The 23,885-nt window shown below is 33.9% G+C and overlaps 1 protein-coding gene across 5 annotated transcripts in view; it reads left to right on the forward strand.

The window, feature by feature from the left end:
- The window catches only part of LOC120858881 (activating transcription factor 7 interacting protein), a 115,993-nt gene that overhangs the window by 16,763 nt on the left and 75,345 nt on the right, over nt 1-23,885 (forward strand). The window contains exon 1 of one of the 5 annotated variants that reach the window (XM_040235233.1): nt 2,032-2,689. The exons of 3 other annotated variants lie outside the window; for them this stretch is intronic. The gene's annotated coding sequence lies outside the window, so the exon portion shown is untranslated. Of the gene's footprint in view, nt 1-2,031; nt 2,690-22,448; nt 22,524-23,885 lie in introns of those variants that run through there. One more of the 5 variants, XM_040235232.1, reaches the window with a different exon arrangement.

The following is a 23,885-nucleotide window of genomic DNA, read 5'->3' on the forward strand; positions in this document are numbered from 1 at the left end:
AAACTGGCAATGACCCTAGTTCTCTGAGTAGCAGCCTAACCATTATTCTAAGTTGTTTACGTGTTGCACAGAAACAGAACCCATGTGGGAAGGGATGGACAAAGCTCAAGTAGGCATAGGCTGAGTGTAGTCTAGAATGTATTTTAGCTATTAGCACTTTCATGAAGTTATTTAATCTCTGAGCCTGTTTCCTCAATCACGAATTGGAGAAAAACCTACTTTGTAGGGTTAGTGTGAGAATTACTTTAAACAATGTATATAAAACTTACATGAAATCTTGATTTATGTTAATATACTTTTCTACTCCTTTGTCTTCTAAAGCCCCTTGTATGTAGACAATCAATATATTTATTGATTCGACTCAAAGTGTCTTGGGATAATAGAGAGAATACAAATAAATTGGTGGTAAATTGGTTGTAGTGGCTGGAGGAGGATTGGTATAAGGAGGGAACTTAGATTATGTTTCTTATTTTGAAATGTAAATTAGGTGAAAAGGTGGCTCTTAAAGGCAATAAGAGCTATTGGGAAGATCCCCTACAGGAGGGCATGGCAACCTGCTCCAGTGTTCTTAACCTGGAGAATCCCTATGGACAGAGGAGTCTCACAGGCTGCATACAGTCCCAGGGATCCTAAAGAGTGGGACACAAGTAAGTGACTAAGTACAAATAGCCAATAGCCAGCAGCTTAGCTTGCCCTGGGAAGCTTAGATTGAGAGAAAAGTATTTAGTATTTCCATTGGAAGGGTATTTGGCAAGACATAGGAGGTTTAAGGAGCGGGGGGGGGGGGGGGGGCGGGCGGGGAGCACCCTACACTTGAAGGTATGTTACATAATGTAAATCTTTGTAGAACAAGCTTCCAAAAGAATCTGCTGCTTGAATATCAACTGCTGTTCATCATGCAGCTCAAAATGTTTTGGTTGTTTGTTTTGCCATTAACCTTAGCCACATTCTGGTGTTACAATAATGTCTGTCCTATTAGAATCTTTCCCAGTTTACCAATTTCTTGCTTTTAACAAATAGATCTGAGCCAACCTCAGAGAATCCATTTGTTTTTGAAGAATTAATGTGGCTTGGATCAAGTTTTAATATCAACTTTTCTTCCCCTAATGCAGTACTTAAAGCAGTTTACATTGTCTGACTAATCTCATGGAGGATAAATAAGGACTTTAAAAAAGCAGAATGTTTGTTTTTAACCTTTATTATGGTCAATTTCAAATGTATACAGAAATAGAATGAAATAATGAGCTCCATGTGCCTATCACTCAGCTTACGCAATCATTAGTTTTGGGGGCCAATCTCCTTTTGGCTAATCCCTACCACACCCTTAGCAAGTTTTCATAAATACCTACCTTTAGTGGTGGATAGAGACAAGAGAGCACAAGGCAGCTAAATTTAGGAAGGTAAACCAAGTAAGAGAAAAGGGAAAGATGGATTTCCTAGCTGATGTGAGTTATCAAGCAAACAGGTTCTTTCTGTGCTTTTGTCCTTTTTCTTTTAACGGTTGGTTATGAGATGGCTGGATGGCATCAACTGACTTGATGGGCGTGAGTCTGAGTGAACTCCGGGAGTCAGTGATGGACAGGGAGGCCTGGAGTGCTGCGATTCATGGGGTCGCAAAGAGTTGGACATGACTGAGCGACTGAACTGGACTGGAATGCTAAAAATGAGTTCTTGTTGTTAATACACCCACTTTCAGACTGAATTTTACCCTTTTGTTCTTCCTATTTGTTTTTTCTCCTGAGGGTGTCTACATTCTTTATTTTTATTTGCTTTTCACCCATGTCAAAATGTTGAGAGGTCTGTGCCAGGGCATGAAATTAAATTTGCCCTGGGACCAACCACTCACCTGGAGATGTCTTTGTGACCATCTGGTCTACAGACTAGAAGAAATTTTTTTTACCTTTATTGCAGGTTATGCAAAATAAGCTTTGTTGCCATTTTAGCTGTAAAGTCTCTAGTCCTCCTCAGTACTTATTTAAAATTATTGTCAAGAGTCAGAAATCTGATTGCAAGGTTTAACCATTGGCTAAATTTGAGCACTTTGGAGCTTAGATTCTCTGGGAAAATCTTTAACTAGCTTTCTATAAGTTGAAATTGATTTTTAGGATTTAAAAAAGTTAATTTTCTAGAAATTATAAAAATTGGCACTCTTTTCATGTAAAAAGTACTATAAAAGAGTTAAAAAAAAAAAAGACCTTGAGCAGAGTTTGACTTTTTTTTTTTTTCTGGACTGAAATGGAGGCTTTCTTTCAAGCGAATTCCCTGATGTTTGCTGTGTGTGATTTGGCTCTATCTCTGTAACTGCTAATATGTGGCATGGACTTTCAGCTGTTTGGGATCAGGATGTACCCAAACTCTGTATTGCAAGTCGGGATCCGCAGGCATTATGTTACACAACTGGCTTGCTGCCTTCTGTTCTCTGTGTTCTGAGTAGCTGCATTGTTTGTTGCATTAGCTGTTGTTAGTGTTCACTTTCCTGCAGGCTGACATAGTGGGAGGGGCTTTGTTTGATACATAGCTGAGTTTCCACTGTGTGAGTTCTTGAGTGCACACTGCAGCCATCTTAATTACACTTTAGTGCAACTGAGACAGTGCAGCTGTCTCAAAATGGCTGCTAACCTAGTCTTTGTAACTGCTTAGGCAGCCACTATGCCACTAAGGAGACCTGTCACTTGCATCAGGACCAGAGGTAAGAACCAATTACTCTTTATCTCTGAACATTTTAATTAAAAAATATTTGCATTTTACTAAGTTTATATAGGAAGGTGAACTTAGAGCTTGCTTGCTAAGAAGTTGAAATGTTTGCTGATAGAACCTATAAGCCTCTTTCATGGAAACAGTACATAGCATGGTGAGGTCAAAGGTTAAATTCCTGTAATTTCTCCCCATCTTATGTTCTGTCGTTACCAGAACATTTGATCACCACAGTAGTGCTTTCCTGGCCCTGATTAACTTCATGTTCCTTTTATGTTGGAAAATTCAGTGTGCTTGTTATTTATTTGTAGAAACAAAGAACAGTATATTATCTCAGATTTTTTTTTAAAGAAGCCATAAATAAGTCTTGTTTTGCATGAAAATTGTGATTTTTCTAAGTTTGTATGTGTGTATCTGTTTTGGAGGTATTGTTTGGTTGCTTTCTGGGAAGAATGTTAATTTTCTGGATATAAATCACAGTTACAAAAATTTAAAAAAATTTTTAGCACTGTTACTTTTTTTGTACTGTGCATTCCAGTTCTTTATTATTATGCTGCCTCCTCCCGGCCACCCAGTTCTTTCACAGTCTTGATGGAGCTAACTTTTTATCATTATATTTTTTGCTTAAATTGACATTCAGATTCAGATTTTGAATTTAGAAGTAGCTCACGTTTTCTAGGTCTGGATACCCTTTTTCTTTGTATCTAATATAGTCTTATGCAACAGGACCAAAGTAAATCTCAGTTTTTTAGTTAATTAAGTGATATTATGTGTGTCCAGTTTAACTTAGTTAAAATCTGTAGTATACTGAAACTAAGACTCAGTAACTTTGTTAATTTAGTTTCAAAATTTTCAAAAAGCTTTTTTAACGTTGTTCTGAAGTAGAAAACTTTATTGAGATATTGTAAGTCGGTAGTGACCCAGAAAGTAGGAGAATTAAATTTTTGTTACTGTATTATTTCAGGTAGCAGAACAGTTATTTATAATTAAAGCACTGATACTTAAATCGCAGTACGTAAGTTTTTTTTCTAAATGATATAGTGCATCCCTCTATCTTTATCAATAAGAGTATTATGAATATATCCCTGACTAATATGACATAGAACAGTAAGTTTTGCACTTTCTAAATACAGCAGCTTCTAAAAAATAGCAACTTTTTACACCTTAAATTGTTATGAAGAATCCTAGCATATAAAAGGGATATATGAATGGTATATTTATTGTGTATTTTATAATGTAAACTTATGACATATACTTATTATAAACTTACTTAATAAAATGAGAACAGTTAGGCTGTTATGATAAAAATGAAAGTTTGAAACCAGATCATGTATGACAATTATGGTCTTTAGGATCTAGGTCACCTATTTGTAGACATCTAGGTGCTAAGGGACTGTGGAATTCAGCTTGAAAAATACTCTAGAACATATATCCTTCATTTCTTTTCTGATATACAAATTTTCATGAAAGTAGTGTGTAAGACCTATATTTGCATGATTTAACAGTTTAAAATTGCTGCCTTGCCCTGAAATTGTTTTTACTTGTTCTTATTTTTAAACTTTTTTTTAGCAACATTATTGTTTTTTCCTAGCTTAAGCAGTATTTATTTATTCAGTGGCCTAAAATGTATTTGGGATCATTAGCTCAGTTTTATCAACAGCTGCAGTATGTTCATTTTATGTATTAATTTATTACTTTGTAAAGTTATTAGGACTTATTTTGTGTGCCGTAATAAATTCTCATAATCTGAACATTTCTTTATGTAAATGTACATATGAGCTTGCCTGTGAAAAAGTAAAAGAACTATGAATCCAATATGTGTGACAAATCCAATAGATGTGAGCGATTCTATCCATTGTGCATTTCGTTTCAGTGAGGTTTTACCCTAGAGTATGAAATAGGAAAGTGAATGTGCTATCACTCTAATCACTCTTATTTTTTTGGCTTCTTATAGTACAAACAGCTCACTGTATTTCAAAAATTGCGTATGATGTAAACCAGCTACTTGGTTTTATATTCTTTATTGCTGGAGAGAAACTGACTAGGTTGAAATTATGGATCAATTTCTGTTAACCTTCAGAGTAGGGCCTCAAGGAAATTTTAATGATCCATTCTTCTTGCCTTCTATTGTGGACTATAAAATTTACATCCACCTTACCCTCCACAAGATGAATCCACTGATTATTACTTAGACAAGAGGAAACACCAATACACTGTGGTTACTCATTTCTGATTCAGTGCCATGTTGTACTTTTGCAGCTATGAACATAAGCAACTATAAACATAAACTTGACCTCACTGGGATTATTACTTTTGGATTGGTGACAGTTTTTAAATTTTCTATGCTGAATTCCATGTTAGCTATTATGCTCAATAATTGAGGGCCTAATAAATCTGGGTGCTGGGTAATTAACATGTTACATTATTATTTTGTCACTTTTTGCCCTCCTCATTTGTTTATCCCTTTTCACAAGCCATTTTGCTAGCATAAATCTTCAAGAGAAATGTTGAGGTAGCAGAAAGAACATTGACCAAGAGTTCAAACCTATATTTGAATTATACTTTTGCTATCTTTTTCTTGGCTAACTTACATTTTCTGACTCCCATTTCCTTATCTATAAAATGGAAGAAAAAAATCCTATCTATTTGGCAAGGATATGTTGGTGATTTACATAATGTTTTTGAATAATACCAGAAAATACTCCACAAATATCTAGCATACTAATTTTCCTGTAGTACTTGAATGCTCTTCAGTTTCTTTTCTCAGATGTCATATACTATATCAAATACGATTGGATCAGGGAAAGTGTTATGTTTAGAAAGAATGGGAAATTTCTCATAGAACTCATGCTCAGAAGTGGTAACTAACACCATTATATCCACCTGGTAATTGATATATTCATATTTGTACTCCTGGGTCCTCTCTGTTGAATAAATTAGCCTTCCTTTGCTGTATGTGGGTAGTGGCAGATGTATTTATTAAGTCAAGCCAATATAGAATGTTGTCATTGCAGAAATTAGAGTAGGAGAAATGTTTCAGTTCCAGTCTGGCTGAGTAGTCCACACATGCGGTGAGAAAATAACTTTTTCTAAAGAGATAACTTGAATTCAGGGCCTAAGAGTTTTATATGTTTCAGTACAGATGAGAGTCCTTACAGTATGTATAGCTCTGTTTCAGTGGCCACAAACTGGCAGCGAGCAGACTTCTTTAATGTTTTAACCACTGCTATATTTCTCTAATACTTAAAGTTGCCAGATTTTACACAAAAAATCTGTATGTCTCATCTTTTAGAAAATAGAATATTGGGTAGTGCTAGAAATGTATTTTGCTTGAGAAAAATAATCTACAGTTGAGTACATAGTCTCCTTCAGATAAGGCGTCCTCCTCACAGCTGGTCCTCTTCATTGATTCACATTACCTTCTGGGCTCCTGTGAGCTGTTCTTTTTAAATCCCTATCCTGCTTACTTCACAGATTGTTGGCGGCCGTTAATATCTAAAATACAGCTTCTCATCGAGAAGAAAGTAAACATAAGTAAAATCTAACCTACTTCATGTGGTAGGAGAGATAGCATATGTAAAATCAGCTTACTCTTTAGAAGATATGACACATTTGTCTTGTCCTGGATTTTATATTAGAGTACTATGGTTACTGATTGAAGGAGATCCACTGACATCAGCAAAAAGTGACATTCATTTGAAAGTTAAGTGGTTAAAAAAATACAAACTAGGAACATAATAAAGTTCCTCAAAGTCTTTTAATGTGATAATAAATTTTCTTTACATGTTATCACTGTATTAAATCTATTACTGTATTTATTTGTTATATCATTATTGATGTTTTTAATGATGATATTGAATAAAAAATGTTAAATTATATTCACAATGTGCAATTTACTGAACAGGTAAATGGAATGAACTTTATAAAAGAGTTTTGCTAAAATTGATTAAGAAATACTACTACTAAGTCACTTCAGTCGTGTCCGACTTTGTGCGACCCCATAGACGGCAGCCCACCAGGCTCCCCCGTCCCTGGGGTTCTCCAGGCAAGAACACTGGAGTGGGTTGCCATTTCCTTCTCCAGTAAGAAATATTAACACTTAAAATGAGTAAGTTCCTAATAGAAAGTTCTCTTCACTGTACTAGACTAGATAATTTCATAGGCCATTATATATACTTGTTTTTGTTAATATTTCACTTCCATGTATAAAAGATTTACCATCTCAGCTATATGAAGACTTCCTTGATGATCCATGAAACATGGTAGTGTATAATTGTGATCTGATGTGAATTTGAATTCCACATTTTCCAGTGTAAGCCAGCTTCTTAGTGTTCATGTAATGCCATGACATTGGTAACTGCAGTGATGTGCTAGAAGAATGTTACTCATTTTTAGAAAGTGAGTTTCAAGTTAGAAAGCTTTAGGGAAAGTTGAAAATCCAGTTAACTTGCACAGGAAACATTGATTGACTCCCTAGTTTTCCCACTTCTTACACTCCTGAAAGAGAAAGTTATTTGGAAGAAAGAATAAAGTTTATTCACATAAGGGACTTTTAATAAATTGCTCAGGTTAGAGCTTTCACTGAGTGTTCTCTATTAGTAATTTGTAAGTCTGTTATTGGACATTAATGTGTAAGTATGGAAATAATGAAAATAGTGCTTACTCAATAAATCTTTGAGTTTAATGAGAAGGGGGAGTTTAACACCAGAAAAAAAGTCTAGAGTTGCTTCTGCATCTGAGGGCGTCTACCTTCTCTGCTGAAGTACTGCCCAGAGGAGTCATCTGACTGATTTTTTTTTTTTTGCTGACATACAAGCATCATGGTATGAAGAGCAGAAAGTATTAGTGTAGAAGGCAGGAAGTGATTGTTTTGGTGCTGCTAGTGAGTAGTTGCATAGTTTGGATAAATTATTTAAGCTCTAGATGCCATTTTGTGACCATTAAATGAGGAAGGTGGTTGGACTATGGATAAGAATACGAACTTTAGCATCAAACAGGGTCAAGGTGAATTCATGTTCTTCTACTCATTTGTTAGAATAGTGCTCAGAGTATCAATATAATGCCTATTTAGAGTAAGTGCTCAATTGGTCCTATTCATTATTTTTTATGGGATGGAGGCTATTTGTTTATTTTCAGAATTTCAGTTTTCTTTAAAATGGGGATAAAGTACCGTATAGAGTTTATACTGGGATTTAAATGGGCAAAACAAAGTACCTAGTGTAGTGTATGATACAAATAAAGTATGAGTAAGATTCCTTCCTTGTTCCTCACAAGGTTTCCTCCAGCATGAATTGTTTTGCTCTGTGTTTCTTTTTTAAATCATTATGAAATTGAGAGGTCTGGGGTACTAGATTTAGGGAGAGAGGATTGTTAGGGCCCTGGCTGATACACAGTAACAATGCCCAAGAGCAAGGTGTTTAAATCTCAGATTGAAGACCTTCAAGAGCCTGAAGGGGACAAAACAAAGAGTTTTTATTTGTGCTAGGGCAGCATGATACAGTGAAACAAAAATGTACTGTGAATTGATCAGTTGAATCAACAAATTTAATAAATGTTTATTATGCCCCTCTTAATTTGCCAGGTACTGTTTTGATGGCTGGAATACAAGATCACTTGCTCTCAAGGAGTTTACATTGGGGCAGGGAAAAAAGGAACATAGGAGTAAATATGAGATGCTCAACTGAAAATGCTGGAGGTGGGATGGGGTAGTGACTAGTTAGGTGAACCCTACTCAAAATGTGTTCTGTGGGTCAGTTCAGGGTCAGTTATCAGTTAATCTGTTCCTGGTCCTCCATTAGATAACTAAAATTAAGAATGTCTAGAAAATTTTACATCAATCTAAGAAAATAATTTTATATCATATCAAAGAATAAAAGTCATATATTTTATATGCTTCTGTCACCCCCAGATAACTCATCTTCATTGTGTTTTACAAGAGTACTAATCCGTAATGGATTAGAAATAAAACCTTGATTCTTTACCATTGTTAGTTTGAGAAACATTGTTTCTCAATTTTAATTTTAGTGTGGTAACTTCCATTCTTGGCACTTAGATAAGCAGTCTGCAGAAAATTTGAGCTTCTTACGATTAATTAATTCATTGTTGAGATTAATTTATTTTGCTTTAAAAAACAGTCTCTACTTGTTATTAACATTATATTTTATGCTGTACTAAAGGACTTTAGGTCCTTTGATTTTAAAGTACATTTATTCAAAGAGTTGGGTGTATAAAGTACAAAGAGGGAGGAATCAAAATTAAAACTGGAATGAATACAATACTTAGATGATTTCTGACTCTGAGATTTTATGATCAATTTTTCTTTTGGTATAAAATCTTTCCTCCCACCAAGTGTTAACTTGCACAGTGTCTACTGTATGAAGTCACACGATCTTATATATTTGTCCCTGTCCCTTCATATGATGCTGGTGGAGCACAGATCCTAAGAAGGGAATATAGTTGTTTTTTAAGAAAATCTACTACTGCTTATCAGAGATGATGTGGGTAGCATTTAGGATTATCCACATATTAGAAGTCTACCAAGTCCTATTTTTATATAGCTTTATCATTTCCTTCAGAGCCTTATTTACTGCACAGTAGGGATAACTTAAGACCTGTGTTTTAAGACAACTGAACATAAGATTAAAAAATAAGGAACAGATTTTGGATAACCCTTAGTTAGCATATTAAATGGACTTTCCTGGTGGCTCAGATGGTAAGGAATCTCCCTGCAGTGCGGGAGACCTGGGTTCAATCGCTGGGTCAGGAAGATCCCTTGGAGAAAGGAATGGCAACCCATTCCCGTATCCTTGCCTAGAGAATTACAGGGACAGAGGCTATGTAATCCATTGTGTCGCAGAGTCAGACATGGACTTGAGCGACTAACACTTTCATAGATAATAACTCAATTCTTACCCAGTCAGATCTGATCCATTAAAACAATACATAAGTGATTTAAGTTCAAAAAGAATATGTCACACAAAATATGTTCTTATGTAGATACTTGTAATGTAACATGCCTAAGTGTTGATATTGAGTGCATACTTTTGTAATATTCACCAGTGGTAAGTATGTCGAATAATTTAAACATTGTAATAGTGACACTTGAAGATGTATTATCTTACTATCTGGTAAAACATAAAGCAATATGATTCTAAGAACACGTCTATTTAATGATCATTTACTATTTAAGTGATTAATTAAAATTTGAGAGGCAGCTGTAGAGTAGAAGAAGGACAGCTTTTAGCTAATGTGAATTATAATTTATATTTTCAATGTTTGTTAAAGTAGCAATCATTGGATTTATGTAATCATGTTGATCTATGCCACAAATTAAGGCTTTTGAATATCTCTGGAGGTTAAAAATATTTTTGATGTAGTGGGGTTAGAATTTCAGTTATATAAGAACTCTAAGTTGGTTTTTTCTTATTACCTGGATTTTAATCATGTTAGTAAATAGATAACTAGATATATTCTAGAACCAGTCAGTGCCTGTTGGGGAACAAATGGGGGAGGGTTTACTCAGCACTATTCTTCAGTTTGGTCATGAAATGTGGACTGCTTTATGTAAATTGTTCTTACTGGCGCCAGCTAGCTGTAACTGCAGTCTGGCTGTGCTAGGGCAGCAAATAATATGTGTCATGGATTTTCTGTTTGGAATGTATAAGAATGCAGCCTTTTGGACTGAAAGAACAGAGTTGATGCGTTAGAATAGGAGTACTGAGACCTCCACAATTGCCAGTGAATAAGTGAAATAGTAGGAAGCTATAAGCCTTTTAAGTTTCTGTTCTGCATTTATAGATTTGTACCTATTGATACTATTGGGTAATATGTGAGAGGTACTTAACTGCACACAGTTGCTGCAGACCTAATAGTTGGCAGCCTAGAAAGCTATACAAAAGAATTCTGATTCTAGGCATCTTCACTTGCAACAGTCCTTTGGAAGATGTACGTTGAGTGTTCTGTGAGCTTCACTGACATGCTGTCTGATGTTTTCTGGCTTTTGTGGTTGATAGGATGTTTGCTGCACAAACTATACAACAGATGTGAACCACTGAAAGGAGTTTTAATATGTAGCCAATCTACTGTATTCCTATTTTTTTTTAAATGAATATGTACCAAACAAGGAATTAAGGCTCAAAAAAAGCTGATCTAGAAATCTGCATTAGCTTTTATGCTTATACAAATGAACTGAGTAGCAGTGGTTAACAGAAGAGGAAGTCTTTTTCACAGTTATCAAGCTACCCACAGGTAAGAGATTCAGGTCCTTTTTCTATAACTCTTCTCCCTCCCCTACCTCCTCAGGCCTTATCTCTGTCTCTCACCTTTGGGAAGTTTTTTTGTTTTTAGTTTTATTAATACCAAGATTACTAGATTGTTTAATGTTAATTTTCAGGAGATTCTGAATGTCATGTTTGGATTTGATTTCTTAAAAATATTTTCATCTTCTCTAATTTATCTCAGGCTTAAATTGAAATTAACAGTAGGCTTCATATATGAGTATTATTCATGCATACAATATATTCTTATTACATAGAAATCAGCTTTAGGTCTCTTCATAGTCCTGTTACTGTGTTCTCAGTTGTAGTGACACCAACTGGTACATAAAGAGCTATGACTTTTTGTAACCTTACTAAACATAAAGTTTTAGTTTAAATGTCCCCCTTTGACTTCAGAATCAGAATGCTTGTGTTTTCACAAGTGACTCATTAACATACGTTAGGTAATATATGTATATACATTTAACATGGTCAAGTGTTCCCTACCACCTTTATCATTTCCATTTCCACATATTTAAATTCATCACCATTTTTATGACGTGAATTTAAGAATCTAAAACTAACAAAAATGTGTTAATTAGAAATTCTGTTGAGTCTAATATTTTATTTCTTAAGCTCGGTGAAAGGTACATGAGCATTTATTATTATTTTTTTGTGTGTCTGAAAAATTGCATACAAAAAATCTCATTGAAATAAAAATAACTATATAAAATAATGAACATGGTAACTGTTGTTGTAAGTCAGGCATAACAGAGGCAACTCAGCATGCATGAAAAGATAGGAAGATTTATGTTTATAAAGAAATGCATACTGATATATCAGTATTGTTGTTCAGTTGCTAAGTCTTGTCAGACTCTTTGTGACACCATGATTGCAGCATGCCTTCTCCTGTCCTTCACTCTTTCACACTGTATCAGTATGGCCAATGATAAGATATATTACAGATTGATATAATAGTTTTAGAGGGATGAGAGTGGGGAGGTAAGAAAGTTGAATGAAGCTAAGAGGGGGTAGTGAGGCTAGTTTAGAGAAATGGAGGGAAGGAATTAGAGTAGGCAGTTCTCTGCCTTTGCATTCTTTTCAGGGAGTTAAATAGCAGGTTCTTTCTGCAGCCTGAAAGTGCTAGCTTTAGTTGGGACTTCAGTTCTCTAGATGAAGGGTAGTTGGTCCTTTATTACTATATAGTTGAATACTTAAAATCTAGAGGTCAACTGTGATAAAAGGCACTCATGTTTCAGGGGCCCGAACTATTTCCCATTGCCCTTTGACTGTATTGCTTGGGATTTTAAAAATGATTGTTTTAATATATGTTCTGTTGAAGTATAGAAATGTATATTTGGGGATATATTTCCTCCAAGTAAAGAATTTCACTAGAATTGGAGAAATGGTGATAGTAGAAATATATCGATTTTGAATAATGTACTTGAGGTTCAGTGGAAGAATGAGGCTGGATGTGTTCTCTTGGTGTAGAGAGCACAGCTGGGAAATGTTTTCAGACTTCTCTTTGAGGCAATGTTTGGGAGAGTGTTGGGCTAGGAACACAGTGGAGATAGACTGGTTTATATATGTATATAGATAAAGAGGCAAGGAGTTGTTAGACCAAAACAGAGGCATTTATTGATTACTATTAGAGTTCAGGGTCACAGCAAAGAAAGATGATGGAAAATAGGAGTATTCTGTCTATAGAGAAAAAAACCTAAAAAGAGGCATATAAGACAAAAATAAAGGACATGAGCATAATAAAGATGTGCAGTCGTCGAGACTGTTAAGCTTGAGTATGCATGATCCAAAAATCTAGGGAATGAAATTTGAAGTTTTAGTTTTAAGTGTTCCTCTTAGGCAACAACTTTTGTTCAGCCAGCAGTGTAGACTTAGAAGATCTTCGAAGTGAAACGGACGTGAGTAATCTAACATCACACCTTGCACTGGAGTCTACTGTTTGTTATTTCTGACAGGTAGTTATCTGGCTTCTGCATCAGCATTTCTAATGACAGAAAAGAAAGGCTCTAATTTTATAAGGCAGTTCCTTCTTTTGTTGGACATCCAAAACAATGAACGTTTGCAGATTTTGAGACAAAATTGGCCTTTCATTGTTTTGTTCCTGCCCTCTACCTTGTGTCTGTCTCTTTCTCTGTGCATCTCTCTGTAATTTTTACATGACAAATCTGCACTATTTAAAGAAAGCCATTAAAATTATCTTGTGTTTTCTAGGCTAAATGTCCACCATTTTTCTGACATTTACTGCATTGTTCTAGGTCATTCTTTAACCTGGTCATCCTCTTGTTTATTCTACAGTTTTTATTATTTTTTAAAATATAAATTTATTATAATTGGAGGCTAATTACTTTACAATATTGTATTGGTTTTGCTGTACATCAACATGAATCCGCCACGGGTGTACACGTGTTCCCCATCCTGAATCCCCCTCCCACCTCCCTCCCCGTACCATCCCTCTGGGTCATCCCAGTGCACCAGCCCCGAGCATCCTGTATCCTGCATCGAACCTGGACTGGCGATTCGTTTCACATATGATATTATACATGTTTCAATGCCATTCTCCCAAATCATCCCATCCTTGCTAGTATTTTACTGTTTTTAAAATTCTCTTTTTATCTGTGATGCTCATAAGTAAATACATTACTAAAAAGAATGTTCTTTTTTTCTGACAGTGTACTTCCGTTCTCCAGTTTTAAGTTTGCATTGACATTTTTGGCAGCCACTTTCCACTGCTGAATTTTATTGAGTTTGCAATAAGTTAAAATCCCTTAGTCTTTTTCATGTATTCCATTAATAACATGTAATATACTTAAATATTTGAACCAAGTGTATTATCTTATAATTATATTTTCTTAATTTCTAGTGTGGTTTATTATGCTTTCTTTTGATTTTCCTTGCTTGTTTTCCCCCTGTAGGAAGTCTTTCAAAGAGCTGATTTTAGATTTCATTGATTGCTTGCTGTTTTATTGAGTTTCCCATGATAATTTTCAATTTTTAGTGTAGTTACTTTCTTTGGGTTTATAACTTTTACTAGCATTTTTGAGTTTGTGCTTCTTTATTAATATATGCATTTAGGTTTTCTCCTGAGTATCATTTTAGTTGAATTCCCTGGGTGGTATTTTGTTGATACTTCGTTGTTTATATTATTTTACCACTGACTGCTCCTTAATCTAAAGTTTTTTTTTTTTTAATTTATAAGAAGATAACTTTCCCTCTCATTTCATTATTGTTTATCTAACTGTATTAAGTTATGGCTAGAGAATGTGGCCTTGTGTGAATTTTTTTTGGAGGAGTTGGTCTTTGAATTTATTAATATTCCCTTGTCACCATATGCACAGTCAATATTAATGTATGTTGATTTTTGTTCATAAAAATTTGTATTCTGGGTTTTTTGGGTATACAGTTCTATTTACTTTTTCACTGAGAGACTTCACTTCTTCACTTCAGCATGTTAGTTGAGAAATGCATTTTTAATATTGTTTTTTTTCATCTGTAGCGTTTAGAAAGAGGTGTGTCTATCTTTCTGAATTTATTAGTCTTTCCTTAAATTTTAAAAAATATATTTTTGGTTTATGTGATTTGAAGTGGTATTATTTAGGTATATCAGACATAATGTTTCTAGTGGATTGTACCTTTTATTAATTAGAAATATCTTTTTTGTTCCATTACTGGATTTTAAATTTGAATTTTTTTAATATGTTACATGTAGGTTTTATACATATACTTAACTTTTTTTTTGGTTGGCATTTGCCTCATGTATCATTTTTACCTGTTAGTTTTCAACCTTTCTATGCTATTTTATTATAAGGTAATACATAGCACATATTTATTTGATGATATTTTTGTCATTTTACCCAGTTTGAAGCCTAAGTAACTTTTAGATTGATCATTTTCTTTATTCCTTTGTTCCCTATTCCACAATCTTAAAGTCCATTAATTCCCATTTTGTAATTATCTTGTATTTTGTTCCAGAATATTTGTTTTAAAGATGGTCGGTCCTCAGTTATTTTAGTCTGCTCATGAGTTTTACTTGTTTTGTGGAGCATTGCTATTTATCTGAGTTATCTGAGTTTTTTCCTAGGGTCTTTTGCTGTCTTCTATCTGTAAGTACATCTTTATATATGTTAGCAATAATCTATTAACTCAGTCTTTGCTCACAAGTAATATTTTTATTTTTTCTATCCTTGTTGATTTTCTGGCAATAGGATTCTAGGCTAAAAATGACTTTTCCCCTGAGCTTTGGGGATATTATTGTTTTATTTTAGCATTTAGTATTGCTGATGACAAGTCTGATGTCAGTTTAATTTTTATTCCTTTGTAGTTAAAATGATGTTTAAAAAATTCTGAGTTATTGGTATTTCTTCATATGGGTTTTCTGAAATCTTAACATAGTACATAGTATGTCTATCTAAGTGTTAAAAAAATTTAATTTAGTCTGTTTTGGTAATTAGTTTTTCTTTGGAAAACTTTTTTTTTTTAGGTCTGTGAAGTTTTTTCCTTACTTTTCTCCTTTTTTTCCCCCCCTCAGTTATTTTTTTCTATAATTCCTCTTGGATGAAAGTTGTTGCTTCTGGGTATATCCCTCATATCTCTTAGCTTTCTGTTTGCCCTTTGTATAATCCCTACCTCTGCCTGCCCTGAAATTTTTAATTGATTGTACTCATCTTTGTGCTTGAAGTTCCTATTTTACTTTGGGTATATGCTGACCCAGATGATTATGAGGGAGCTGTTGCTTGCTGCTCATGGCATAAGCTGGGAATTTGTGTTTCCAATGCTAGCCTTCTTTCCCTGTCTCTTCTGGAGCTTAGTGTCTATCTGAGTCACTACTCTGTCTACATTCATAAACGTCTCTGCTGCCTTGGTTTAGCATTAGCATGAAAGAGATTGGGAAAAGTGGAATGAGCTTAACTGTTAAGATAAATCACACAAATATGTTGTTACTTGAAAATTGAAACTGATATATCAGGTCTAAGTAAAAGTTTGTATCTGTTGTCTTCTCAAGGGAACTGCTGTAACTAGTTCGGCATTTATCCTTCCAGACTTTGAAATATCACTTATATGCATATATAAATGTTTAGAAATATATTATTTTTCATTTTAAAGCATAATTGCATAAAATTTTGAATACTTATTGACTACTTATATGTCTAAGAATTTTCTATTTATGTCAATCTCCATAACATTTTTATGAAGGCAGGCATTATAATAGTCTCAGTTTCATAGATAAAGATACTGAGGCAAGGAGAGGATAAGTATCTTGGACAGGTTATTTAAGAAGGAAATGATCATACCTGTATTCAAAGAGGTATGTCTGACTTCAAAGTGTATACTGTTAAGTATGTTGAATTCTGTAGCTACTTGTGTACTTAATATTCACACCAATAAAAAGTATCTACTGTGTTCTTAATTTCTCTTATTGTTCTTTATTCTTTAGTGGATCTTCCAGTATTTTTTAACTATTAGGGATTGATTATTAATTTGTTTGTTTGCTATTATAGTACAGCAGTAGATATCCTGATACATTACCTTTTAAAAATATATTATTAGTAACACTTAAGATGGATATCTCAAAATATTCTTTGGTGTGTGAAAGTGAAAGTGGCTCAGTCTTGTCAGACTCCTTGGGACCCCATGGACTGTAGCCCTCCAGGCTCCTCTGTCCATGAGATTCTCAAGGCAAGAACACTGGAGTGCGTTGCTGTTCCCTTTTCCAGGGGATCTTCTCAACCCAGGGATCTAACCTGGGTCTCTTGCTCTGCAGACAGACTCTTTACTATCTGAGCCACTAGGGAAGCCCTTTGGTGTATCAAAGTGATACACAGTTCTGCTTATTTGCCCCTGAAAATAGTTATGACACTGAAGTCTTATATCAGCAGTGTATGATGTTACTCATTGCTGTACATTATCGCTAACAATATTCTTTACTGTCTGAGCCACCATGAATCCCAAGTAGTTGCCATTCTAATGTAAACAAAGTATTTTCTCTTTGTTTTGTCTTTTTCTAATTATTATGGAAGTTGAATATTTTTTCTTATGTTCCTTTTATGAATTGCTTATTTGATTTTTTTTTTGTCCTTTTGAGTTTTTTGTCTTTTTTATTCGCTGATACTCTTTTATTCTGGTACTAATCCTATTACCACTATGCTTTTTTTTTTTTTTTTAACTGGGGGCTCTCTGCTACCACAGCTGCGCGGTAGGCCTGCCTCCTACCCCCAGGTGACAAGCTCTGACTATTTTTGCTGTGCAGCCACTAGGTTGGTAGGCTGCTGCCCACTGATTGGCATGCCCTTGGTGCGAGGCACCCCAGCTCAGTGCACTGTCCTCCCCGGAAGAGAAGCCGAGATTGGCGCCCACGGAAGACCGGCAGGTGGAGGAACAGAAGGAGGCCTAGCACCTGGGAAGGGCTGGGTGCGAGCCCACCATGCTCTTTAGGTTTAAAGTGTTTCTCGAAACTTGTGGTTACTTGTGACTTTTCTGTGCCTTTGATATTTCTCTACATTGAGTCATATACCCAGCATAGTTCTAATATTTCACATACTTTCATAGTTTTGTCAGTCTTTTTCTTGTATGTTGATGTTTCTAGATACCTGTTTTCTTGCTAATCTGAATTAAATGTTTTCTTCTTTATATCTTCTCTGAGGTCTTACTCTTTTTGTCAAGATTTCGAAAACAGTAAATGTATGAATATAGTACCACACTTTTTGTTTTTGCCTTTTATGGAAATATCTGTGATGTTTTACTACTAAATATGAAGTTTCCTATTGGTTTGAAGTTGCCATTATCAGCTAAACAAGCAGTCTTTATGTTCTTAATTTTCATTTTTACCAGTGAATGAGTCAGGGAACATACTCAATGCCTTTCCAGTTTCTGTTGAAAGATGACAGTTAATTTTTAGGTTCTTAATACATGTCTGAATATGCTTAATTTTTAAGTTATTAGAGGTGTTTAAAATGTTTAAAAAGTGCAATTTAGGATAGAAAATTCTTTTCATTTAGTAGTTAGCCACGCCTATAGGGATAGAGTGCTTCTAATGAGAATGTATAATTTTTTGTTTCTGGGCCTTAAAGATCTAATAGGAAGTCTCAGTCATTTCATAGAGACTGCCCTCCTAGTTTCTCCAAGGACTGTTCTCTGCACACTATATTGTTGAGAGAGTTGTTATTGCCATTAACAGTGACCTAGCTAATCATATGTCTTCTCCAGGAATAACTTTAGAATGTGTATTCCAACATTTAAAGGATGATAAAAAAATTTTGTAGCGAACTATGATAAATATTTAAAAATACCAAAGTAAGGTCTCTGATCTGAATTTGTGAACCCTTGAAAAGAACTTGGTGGCTTGTTGCATTTATGATTGTATTTATTTGGGTTTCCCTCCCCAACCCCTTCCTTTGCTTTTCTTTCATTTTCTTTTTTTTTTTTTTTTCTAAATTCTGGAGGCTCTAGGCTCAGTTAAATATTTTAATGTGGCAGACAGCCAGATTTCCAATAGTCCTGAACTCAGCATGTTGCTGTTGCTTAGCAACTACTTGTGAAGTCTTGTGGATATAACTGAATTATAAGTAGGGTTATGGGCAGAAGTGCAATTGAGATTAGTAAGAAAGGAATACTCCCCCCCCCCCCGCCTCCACCCCCCCATTTGAATTTGAGTTATTCTTTATGCAGAGTTAGTTTTCAGAAATCTGGCTCATAAAAACTGGATGTACTAACCCTATCAAGAAGACAGTAAGGGCTCTGTAGAGGTCTTATTTGTAATTGCACATTTGAAAGCCTGTTTTTATTATTAGGATTAAATAGTCTATACCAGAGAGATAGCAGTAAATGGAAAATAAAGTACTTCTAATTTTCATGGTTATTCACGTAGAAAAGTTTCTACAGATTGTATTACTGCCTATATTTCTTTTCCACATTTATGTTAAAATTTACATGTGTAACAAATTTTTGGTTATATTTCTATAAAAGTTTTTAATCACATTGTTTTTTTAGTGTCTTAAAAACTGTCCTATAATAGTGACCATGTAGGTATTTGATAAATACACAAGTACTCCAAGCTATCTTTGCCATTTTTCAGTAGAGCAATGGGTTTTCGAGTGGAATTTATTAAAATTTTATTTAAGAGTCAAAATTTAAGGATCCTCTCAGTCCTTTGTTTTCCATTCATTCCAGATGGAAAACTTTAGACCTAAAGGTCTTGAATGATTTGCCCAAGCCAACTCTCTCCAATCTGTTTTTTTCTGCAGTATTATCTTCTACTGATGCAGATCTAAAGACCTTTTTTTGGGGGCACTCATATTTCATCAGTTTATACAAAGTTTAATTGTAGACTGTAATTTAAAGTAAAAAATTCAATAGCAAGCACAACTAATATGAGCAGATTTAAATGAGAACAGAAGAACATGAGATCTCAGTAATACTTATGGTCATCAGTCAATATTTTTATAGAATGGGTGGAAAACATTGGCTTCCTTGGTCTAATGGTTAATAGGAGAGAGATTAAGAGAGTTTCAAAAGTATAATATTTTGGTGAGATTTGCAGATTTTTTTAGGTTCTAACAGAAAACAAAGTGATAATTCTTAGTTTTTGGTAAAGGAACTGTGTTTTCTTAAAATATATCACAAGATTTTTATAGTAGCTTCTGATAGCCCAACTTGTGAAGAAAGTAAGCTTTTTAGGAACATTTGCCTAACGCAAGTAGATTATATTCTTATGCATTGTTTGCCAGGGAGATTTCAGAGTGGGCATGTAATTTTTCTTTTTTTGCTCCCTGGAAGATCAGTGCTGGTCCATTCTGAGTTGTATGCCAAAGAGAGATCTTGTTATCAAAAGCAAAAGTTTTTTCTTAAATTCTAACAGAAGAAAAACATAGATTTGCAAATAAGATCAATTCAAAAAGTTAAAGTAAACATAATTTTAGTTAAAGCTATTCAGTGATAATATACTAGCAAATATTGCTTTGCTACAGAAGAGAATAATTATAGGTACAGAGAAGAATTTGAGTTTCCTCTTTGAAATGAAAGATTAGGCTTCTTTTTAAAATTTAGTTATGTTGTTGTTAGAGTTAAACTTCTGTACACATAGGCTATGGCCACAGAATATCTGGTTCTCAGATGACATTTTGAATTCCTGTGGGTTGTAGGAGGGTAGGGTCTAGAGATGGGTAAGAGGATAGAGAAATTGAGGAGGGTGACATTTCTGGCATGTATCTAAACTTCTCTAAGAGCATTTACTTGCTGTACTAATTTTTAACACTAAGGTGCCATTAATAGTTCAGTTCTCCCAAAATTCCAATTGGTGTGTGGTAAAATGTTTACTTTGAATAATCGACAAATTTCATGCTTTTTCTGTTCTCTTGAAATATAAAATTGGTGTCATAAAACTAAAACATATAATAACTGCTTTAAATAATTTTAAGGAAATATGAAGTGCTAAGATATATATTTAAAGTGATAATTTGACTTACATATCTGGAATTGTAAAATACTTTTTCCCACTTGAGCCTTATTATCAAATTTCAACCCATTTGTTACATTCTTCTTCTCTAATTATAACTCATAGGTTAATTCATATCTTTTCTTTTGATGAGGATCATAGTATGTTCAGGTAAGTAAACAAGATGAATTTACATTTAAGATTTAAATTGTCTTAAAGATGTGGATACAGTTCTAAGTTAGATCTGAATATCCAAGTCACATGTGAATACAACATTAAGAAAAATAAGTAAAACAATAAGCTAAGTTACCTTTCATTCAGACCACTGCTTAAAATAATAATATTCATGTTTTTAAATGCTTGGTTAAACTTAATTTTAGAATCTAGCTACTCTTAAAAGGATATACTACCAATGGATTGCTTTTCTGATGTATTTTCATCCTTTACTGGAGCTCTTTTTGTTACTTAAAACTGTTCTGCATTTTTATGTCGTAAACGCATGGTTTATAAGCTTTATTAAAAATAAGTCTTTTACATGTAATTTTCATAATGAAGTTTTTAGACTTTACTAATATCAAATACATGAATTCCTTTTTTGACCAAAGAAAACATTATAAAAGTTAATTTACCGCTTTATTAAAACATAATGGAGGCTTTGAGATATTTAAAACATGAACTTTGATAGGCCACATTTGTTTTAATGTGATTTGATTGTAACCAACCTTTCATTTCAACAGCTGTAATTTAAATTCTTGAAAATAAAAAAAGATTTTTTTCCCCTTTTACCTTTTCTCTTTATCTTCCTTTTATTTAGTTATTTTGAATTTTGGTCATTCTTTGGTAGCTCATGAGCTTCATAGTTAATTACATTAGACTTCACATTGCTTGGCATCTTTATGATTTTTCAGAGTAAGTGTGTTATATACATACAAGCATGCATACTAAGCATAATTGGGGCTTCCCTGGTGGCTCAGATGGTAAAGAATCTGCCTGCAATGTAGGAGACCCGGGTTTGATCCCTAAGACAAGAAGATCCCTTGGAGAAGGAAACAGCAGCCCATTCCAGTATTCTTGCCTGAAGAATTCCATGAACAGAGGAACCTGATGGGCTACAGTCCATGGGGTTGCGAAGAGTTGGACACCACTGAGTGACTAATGCTGAGAGAGACTGAAGCATAATTAGGTTGGAAAGTTAGACTGATGGCAAACATTCTTATTTGGGTGACAGAAACGTGTTGTCAACTTTAATATTATCCCATGTTAGACAAAACTGAAAAATCAAACATAGCGGTATTGTAAAGATTAAATATTTATATGTTGAACTTTAACTTGACATGCGTAACAAGATTGATTGTTTTCCTCAGGAATTGTTTTAGTTTGATTGAAAAAAGTTATTGAATGTTGACTGTGTGGAAAGCACTATATGTTGGAACAAGTTTGTGTCAAAAAAAATAAGGCCTAATCCCCACCTGTTTAGAGATCTGCTTTGATTAATATTTAATCTTTGTATTCTTAATACACAGGAAAATCTTTTACCCTTAAGTAAGATTCTCAAATGATTGCAGGGGAAAAGTGTTGGGAAAAAAATGCAACACTATTCATATTTTGACAGATTTTAGAAGTTTAGAGATGTAAGAACTGTGATTCAAGTGTTAACTTTTTCTCCTGAAAAAAGAACACTTAAATATTTAGGTACATATATACATGTGTATATATATAAGTAAAATGGTATGGACAATGGCATGTAACTTGAAATTGGTCCATTAATTTAGCTTAGAATTCATTTTTCTTTAATTGCCACTTAGTAAGGAAAAGTTCCAAATTAATATTCTAGATGATGAAATGCAAGGTACATAATTTTCCCCAGGAAAATAAAGTGTTTTTGCTAGTGGTTTTCCTCTTATATTCACATCTATTCTGGGATTCATACTAGCATATTGTTTCTATTTTTAGGCTGTTGCCAGGCAGATAAAAAATTTCTCCTTTTAGGATTGCCCACTTTCTAGTTTTCTGATTGGTTACATGAACCTGCTTTCTTTAGCCAACCACAGTGACTATGCAAATTGTATTTCAGTTTCTGTTGCAGTGAGAGAACTGATAAGATGGCTGCAGGGTTTTCCTTTGGGGTATGTTTATTATTCTAAAGAAGATTTTCATCATTATGTAATAATAAGCAAAAGTAGATCTTTTTCAAAATAGTATTTTACTTTTTGAAATGTGAAATCAACTAATTAAACAAGTTTTATAAGCCTTGAAAAATGCCTCTTCTGTCAGATTAGGTTAATTTTAATGGAGTTCTGTATTGAACCTTGTTAGAGGCAGCATTTTGTGTCAGTGGGTATATGTTACTTTTTGTTAGTAAATAAACATCCTGACTTCTCAAAGGAAGGTTGACTTCTATGTAAACCTGCTGTATGTGAACATGCCAACATGTTAGTGTGTAATTCTGTCAGATATTCTAAATTACTACCTTTGCTTTATAAAATAATTTCATTGTTTCGCTTAAGAATCATTTTTTATTTTAGTTATATGTATATAACCCATTATTCTTTCAGTCACTGTTCACTAAGTGTACATTATATTCCAGACACTGTGTAGCTTATTAATATTATTCCTGGATATTTAGTTTATTTTTTATTCTTTTGTTAAATGACCTGTGAAGTACGTCATAGTGATACCAGCATATTTTTAAGATGTTCTCTGACAGCTAAACTTGGGCATTTAAAATGTATTAATCTTATACTAAATATATGATGAGATGTGCCAAAGTATTTCATAAAATAGACATAAATGTAGGTATTATAGTCCATTTATAATATTTTAAAAATTGAAGTATAGTTGACTTACGGTTTTACATTAGTTTCAGGTATAAAGTGTGATTCAGTGTTATTATAGGTTACATACCATACAAAGTTACTACAATTTTACTGACTGTATTCTCTGTGCTGTGACATTCTTTCCCTGTGACTTATTTATTTTATCACTGGTAGTTTGTACCTCCTGATCCCCTTCACCTGTTTCACTCATTCCCCACATTACCTCCCTGAATAATTATTTCTATAAAGATACATGTAACATACTGGTAAATACAGTGGCAAGACACTTCATACTGAATAAATACAGTACTGGTAAACTGTGACAAAGCATTATGTAACATCAGAAAGTTCAGTAAATAAATCTTGTTTATAAGCAAGTTTATCATTAATTACTTGTAAGGCCTCTTGGTTATAGTGCCAGTTTATAGTAAAAGAGAATGCTCCTGTTTCAGTTAAGACTCCCTAGCCCTTTTGGAAAAGGCAGTTGATTGCATTTTCTGTGTATAGGATACTTGATTCATATATGTACCTGGAGTGTTCATTTGCACCATGCTCAGTACTGTTTTCTTGTTGGTAAAATTTGTTTTGTTCTTTTATCTTCTCATGCCCGTTATTACATCCTGTGAGATAAACATACTACAGAATTATGTCCCATTTAGGACAGGGGGAAAA

Source organism: Oryx dammah, unplaced genomic scaffold, assembly GCF_014754425.2.
Source record: "Oryx dammah isolate SB20612 unplaced genomic scaffold, SCBI_Odam_1.1 HiC_scaffold_29, whole genome shotgun sequence".
In the NCBI taxonomy this organism is placed as follows: Eukaryota; Metazoa; Chordata; class Mammalia; order Artiodactyla; family Bovidae; genus Oryx; species Oryx dammah.